General features: G+C 46.7%; 13 non-coding genes and 3 pseudogenes across 13 annotated transcripts; all 16 read left to right on the plus strand.

Annotated features, from left to right (window-relative positions):
• The first annotated feature begins 21 nt into the window (after window positions 1–21).
• LOC138538427 (5S ribosomal RNA) lies at window positions 22–140 on the plus strand. The gene has a single exon (XR_011286527.1). It is a non-coding gene; the product is annotated as a 5S ribosomal RNA (ribosomal RNA).
• A 106-nt stretch (window positions 141–246) lies between these two features.
• Window positions 247–365, plus strand: LOC138541834 (5S ribosomal RNA). Its single transcript, XR_011289830.1, has one exon. It is a non-coding gene; the product is annotated as a 5S ribosomal RNA (ribosomal RNA).
• Window positions 366–471: 106 nt separating this feature from the next.
• On the plus strand, window positions 472–590 carry LOC138541531 (5S ribosomal RNA). Its single transcript, XR_011289536.1, has one exon. It is a non-coding gene; the product is annotated as a 5S ribosomal RNA (ribosomal RNA).
• Window positions 591–696: 106 nt separating this feature from the next.
• LOC138547678 (5S ribosomal RNA) lies at window positions 697–815 on the plus strand. The gene has a single exon (XR_011291510.1). It is a non-coding gene; the product is annotated as a 5S ribosomal RNA (ribosomal RNA).
• A 106-nt stretch (window positions 816–921) lies between these two features.
• On the plus strand, window positions 922–1040 carry LOC138548054 (5S ribosomal RNA). Its single transcript, XR_011291870.1, has one exon. It is a non-coding gene; the product is annotated as a 5S ribosomal RNA (ribosomal RNA).
• Window positions 1041–1145: 105 nt separating this feature from the next.
• LOC138543034 (5S ribosomal RNA) lies at window positions 1146–1254 on the plus strand (annotated as a pseudogene).
• Window positions 1255–1718: 464 nt separating this feature from the next.
• LOC138537513 (5S ribosomal RNA) lies at window positions 1719–1837 on the plus strand. The gene has a single exon (XR_011285646.1). It is a non-coding gene; the product is annotated as a 5S ribosomal RNA (ribosomal RNA).
• Window positions 1838–2291: 454 nt separating this feature from the next.
• LOC138541062 (5S ribosomal RNA) lies at window positions 2292–2410 on the plus strand. The gene has a single exon (XR_011289079.1). It is a non-coding gene; the product is annotated as a 5S ribosomal RNA (ribosomal RNA).
• A 106-nt stretch (window positions 2411–2516) lies between these two features.
• LOC138541835 (5S ribosomal RNA) lies at window positions 2517–2635 on the plus strand. The gene has a single exon (XR_011289831.1). It is a non-coding gene; the product is annotated as a 5S ribosomal RNA (ribosomal RNA).
• A 106-nt stretch (window positions 2636–2741) lies between these two features.
• LOC138549985 (5S ribosomal RNA) lies at window positions 2742–2860 on the plus strand. Its single transcript, XR_011293753.1, has one exon. It is a non-coding gene; the product is annotated as a 5S ribosomal RNA (ribosomal RNA).
• Window positions 2861–2966: 106 nt separating this feature from the next.
• Window positions 2967–3085, plus strand: LOC138536965 (5S ribosomal RNA). Its single transcript, XR_011285120.1, has one exon. It is a non-coding gene; the product is annotated as a 5S ribosomal RNA (ribosomal RNA).
• Window positions 3086–3191: 106 nt separating this feature from the next.
• On the plus strand, window positions 3192–3310 carry LOC138547679 (5S ribosomal RNA). Its single transcript, XR_011291511.1, has one exon. It is a non-coding gene; the product is annotated as a 5S ribosomal RNA (ribosomal RNA).
• A 106-nt stretch (window positions 3311–3416) lies between these two features.
• Window positions 3417–3525, plus strand: LOC138546656 (5S ribosomal RNA; annotated as a pseudogene).
• A 463-nt stretch (window positions 3526–3988) lies between these two features.
• Window positions 3989–4107, plus strand: LOC138548888 (5S ribosomal RNA). Its single transcript, XR_011292681.1, has one exon. It is a non-coding gene; the product is annotated as a 5S ribosomal RNA (ribosomal RNA).
• Window positions 4108–4213: 106 nt separating this feature from the next.
• Window positions 4214–4322, plus strand: LOC138546163 (5S ribosomal RNA; annotated as a pseudogene).
• Window positions 4323–4785: 463 nt separating this feature from the next.
• LOC138548889 (5S ribosomal RNA) lies at window positions 4786–4904 on the plus strand. The gene has a single exon (XR_011292682.1). It is a non-coding gene; the product is annotated as a 5S ribosomal RNA (ribosomal RNA).
• Window positions 4905–5000: the final 96 nt, after the last annotated feature.

The following is a 5000-nucleotide window of genomic DNA, read 5'->3' on the forward strand; positions in this document are numbered from 1 at the left end:
AATATTCTTAGCATTCCTAGAGCCTACGGCCACACCACACTGAATGCACCCGATCTCGACTGATCTCGGAAGTTAAGCAGTGTCAGGCCTAGTTAGTACCTGGATGGGAGACCGCCTGGGAATACCAGGTGCTGTAGGCTTTTTTGTGCTCCAAGTTCAGGAAGTGAGCCCTTTCTCAATTGCCTTTTAAAACTGCAAGGTCTAGCCGACTAGATGCTTAAAAGTACAAAACTCACTAGGCCCAGAGCCTACGGCCACACCACACTGAATGTGCCTGATCTCGTCTGATCTCAGAAGCTAAGCAGTGTCGGGCCTAGTTAGTACCTGGATGGAAGACTGCCTGGGAATACCAGGTGCTGTAGGCTTTTTTGTACTCCAAGTTCAGGAAGTGAGCCATTTCTCAATTGCCTTTCAAAACTGCAAGGTCTAGCCGACTAGATGCTTAAAAGTACAAAACTCACAAGAACCAGAGCCTACGGCCACAGCACACTGAATGCGCCCGATCTCGTCTGATCTCGGAAGCTAAGCAGTGTCGGGCCTCGTTAGTACCTGGATGGGAGACCGCCTGGGAATACCAGGTGCTGTAGGCTTTTTTGTGCTCCAAGTTCAGGAAGTGAGCCATTTCTCAATTGCCTTTCAAAACTGCAAGGTCTAGCTGACTAGATGCTTAAAAGTACAAAACTCACTAGGCCCAGAGCCTACGGCCACACCACACTGATTGCGCCCGATCTCGTCTGATCTCGGAAGCTAAGCAGTGTCGGGCCTAGTTAGTACCTGGATGGGAGACCACCTGGGAATACCAGGTGCTGTAGGCTTTTTTGTGCTCCAAGTTCAGGAAGTGAGCCATTTCTCAATTGCCTTTCAAAACTGCAAGGTCTAGCCGACTAGATGCTTAAAAGTACAAAACTCACGAGGCCCAGAGCCTACGGCCACACCACACTGAATGCGCCCGATCTCGTCTGATCTCGGAAGCTAAGCAGTGTCGGGCCTAGTTAGTACCTGGATGGGAGACCACCTGGGAATACCAGGTGCTGTAGGCTTTTTTGTGCTCCAAGTTCAGGAAGTGAGCCATTTCACAATTGCCTTTCAAAACTGCAAGGTCTAGCCGACTAGATGCTTAAAAGTACAAACTCACTAGGCCCAGAGCCTACGGCCACACCACACTGAATGCACCCGATCTCGGAAGCTAAGCAGGGTCGGGCCTAGTTAGTACCTGGATGGGAGACTGCCTGGGAATACCAGGTGCTGTAGGCTTTTTTTGTGCTCCATGATTAGTAATTGCGCAACTTCTCAATTATTTTTCAAATTTGGTATGTTTCCAAAATAATTGTATCCCGTTTTATAGCGGAAATGTTGGACAACATCATGAGGGCTGGAGCTACCTTTTTACATAGAATTAGCATACAGGTAGTGTGTTCATGGGTAATAAATCGACTTTCACATGTAATGCAGTACAGAGAATATTGAGTCCTTCAAGAGGCATGAAAGAAAACCATTATTGTGTTGATTGTTCTCTCCACCTCCCTGCAACAGACACAGGATGGATGAATTAAAGTTATCCTACCAGACATAGGAGTCCTGAATGGGCCCACCAGTCTTATATATCTCGCCTGATCGAGCCTGATCGAGCGATGAGCGTGGTATCATGTTGCAAGTGGCTGCATGGCTTAGCTTACTAAATGCAAATGCATAAGAGTAATATTCTTAGCATTCCTAGAGCCTACGGCCACACCACACTGAATGCACCCGATCTCGTCTGATCTCGGAAGTTAAGCAGTGTCAGGCCTAGTTAGTACCTGGATGGGAGACTGCCTGGGAATACCAGGTGCTGTAGGCTTTTTTTGTGCTCCATGATTAGTAATTGCGCAACTTCTCAATTATTTTTCAAATTTGGTATGTTTCCAAAATAATTGTATCCCGTTTTATAGCGGAAATGTTGGACAACATCATGAGGGCTGGAGCTACCTTTTTACATAGAATTAGCATACAGGTAGTGTGTTCATGGGTAATAAATCGACTTTCACATGTAATGCAGTACAGAGAATATTGAGTCCTTCAAGAGGCATGAAAGAAAACCATTATTGTGTTGATTGTTCTCTCCACCTCCCTGCAACAGACACAGGATGGATGGATTAAAGTTATCCTACCAGACATAGGAGTCCTGAATGGGCCCACCAGTCTTATATATCTCGCCTGATCGAGCGATGAGCGTGGTATCATGTTGCAAGTGGCTGCATGGCTTAGCTTACTAAATGCAAATGCATAAGAGTAATATTCTTAGCATTCCTAGAGCCTACGGCCACACCACACTGAATGCACCCGATCTCGACTGATCTCGGAAGTTAAGCAGTGTCAGGCCTAGTTAGTACCTGGATGGGAGACCGTCTGGGAATACCAGGTGCTGTAGGCTTTTTTGTGCTCCAAGTTCAGGAAGTGAGCCCTTTCTCAATTGCCTTTTAAAACTGCAAGGTCTAGCCGACTAGATGCTTAAAAGTACAAAACTCACTAGGCCCAGAGCCTACGGCCACACCACACTGAATGTGCCTGATCTCGTCTGATCTCAGAAGCTAAGCAGTGTCGGGCCTAGTTAGTACCTGGATGGAAGACTGCCTGGGAATACCAGGTGCTGTAGGCTTTTTTGTACTCCAAGTTCAGGAAGTGAGCCATTTCTCAATTGCCTTTCAAAACTGCAAGGTCTAGCCGACTAGATGCTTAAAAGTACAAAACTCACAAGAACCAGAGCCTACGGCCACACCACACTGAATGCGCCCGATCTCGTCTGATCTCGGAAGCTAAGCAGTGTCGGGCCTCGTTAGTACCTGGATGGGAGACCGCCTGGGAATACCAGGTGCTGTAGGCTTTTTTGTGCTCCAAGTTCAGGAAGTGAGCCATTTCTCAATTGCCTTTCAAAATTGCAAGGTCTAGCTGACTAGATGCTTAAAAGTACAAAACTCACTAGGCCCAGAGCCTACGGCCACACCACACTGATTGCGCCCGATCTCGTCTGATCTCGGAAGCTAAGCAGTGTCGGGCCTCGTTAGTACCTGGATGGGAGACCGCCTGGGAATACCAGGTGCTGTAGGCTTTTTTGTGCTCCAAGTTCAGGAAGTGAGCCATTTCTCAATTGCCTTTCAAAACTGCAAGGTCTAGCTGACTAGATGCTTAAAAGTACAAAACTCACTAGGCCCAGAGCCTACGGCCACACCACACTGATTGCGCCCGATCTCGTCTGATCTCGGAAGCTAAGCAGTGTCGGGCCTAGTTAGTACCTGGATGGGAGACCACCTGGGAATACCAGGTGCTGTAGGCTTTTTTGTGCTCCAAGTTCAGGAAGTGAGCCATTTCACAATTGCCTTTCAAAACTGCAAGGTCTAGCCGACTAGATGCTTAAAAGTACAAAACTCACTAGGCCCAGAGCCTACGGCCACACCACACTGAATGTGCCCGATCTCGGAAGCTAAGCAGGGTCAGGCCTAGATAGTACCTGGATGGGAGACTGCCTGGGAATACCAGGTGCTGTAGGCTTTTTTGTGCTCCATGATTAGTAATTGCGCAACTTCTCAATTATTTTTCAAATTTGGTATGTTTCCAAAATAATTGTATCCCGTTTTATAGCGGAAATGTTGGACAACATCATGAGGGCTGGAGCTACCTTTTTACATAGAATTAGCATACAGGCAGTGTGTTCATGGGTAATAAATCGACTTTCACATGTAATGCAGTACAGAGAATATTGAGTCCTTCAAGAGGCATGAAAGAAAACCATTATTGTGTTGATTGTTCTCTCCACCTCCCTGCAACAGACACAGGATGGATGAATTAAAGTTATCCTACCAGACATAGGAGTCCTGAATGGGCCCACCAGTCTTATATATCTCGCCTGATCGAGCCTGATCGAGCGATGAGCGTGGTATCATGTTGCAAGTGGCTGCATGGCTTAGCTTACTAAATGCCAATGCATAAGAGTAATATTCTTAGCATTCCTAGAGCCTACGGCCACACCACACTGAATGCACCCGATCTCGTCTGATCTCGGAAGTTAAGCAGTGTCAGGCCTAGTTAGTACCTGGATGGGAGACCGCCTGGGAATACCAGGTGCTGTAGGCTTTTTTGTGCTCCAAGTTCAGGAAGTGAGCCCTTTCTCAATTGCCTTTTAAAACTGCAAGGTCTAGCCGACTAGATGCTTAAAAGTACAAAACTCACTAGGCCCAGAGCCTACGGCCACACCACACTGAATGTGCCCGATCTCGGAAGCTAAGCAGGGTCAGGCCTAGTTAGTACCTGGATGGGAGACTGCCTGGGAATACCAGGTGCTGTAGGCTTTTTTGTGCTCCATGATTAGTAATTGCGCAACTTCTCAATTATTTTTCAAATTTGGTATGTTTCCAAAATAATTGTATCCCGTTTTATAGCGGAAATGTTGGACAACATCATGAGGGCTGGAGCTACCTTTTTACATAGAATTAGCATACAGGTAGTGTGTTCATGGGTAATAAATCGACTTTCACATGTAATGCAGTACAGAGAATATTGAGTCCTTCAAGAGGCATGAAAGAAAACCATTATTGTGTTGATTGTTCTCTCCACCTCCCTGCAACAGACACAGGATGGATGAATTAAAGTTATCCTACCAGACATAGGAGTCCTGAATGGGCCCACCAGTCTTATATATCTCGCCTGATCGAGCCTGATCGAGCGATGAGCGTGGTATCATGTTGCAAGTGGCTGCATGGCTTAGCTTACTAAATGCAAATGCATAAGAGTAATATTCTTAGCATTCCTAGAGCCTACGGCCACACCACACTGAATGCACCCGATCTCGTCTGATCTCGGAAGTTAAGCAGTGTCAGGCCTAGTTAGTACCTGGATGGGAGACCGCCTGGGAATACCAGGTGCTGTAGGCTTTTTTGTGCTCCAAGTTCAGGAAGTGAGCCCTTTCTCAATTGCCTTTTAAAACTGCAAGGTCTAGCCGACTAGATGCTTAAAAGTACAACACTCAC

This window comes from Ambystoma mexicanum, unplaced genomic scaffold (genome assembly GCF_040938575.1).
Source record: "Ambystoma mexicanum isolate Mex_15411 unplaced genomic scaffold, UKY_AmexF1_1 Mex_scaf10, whole genome shotgun sequence".
In the NCBI taxonomy this organism is placed as follows: Eukaryota; Metazoa; Chordata; class Amphibia; order Caudata; family Ambystomatidae; genus Ambystoma; species Ambystoma mexicanum.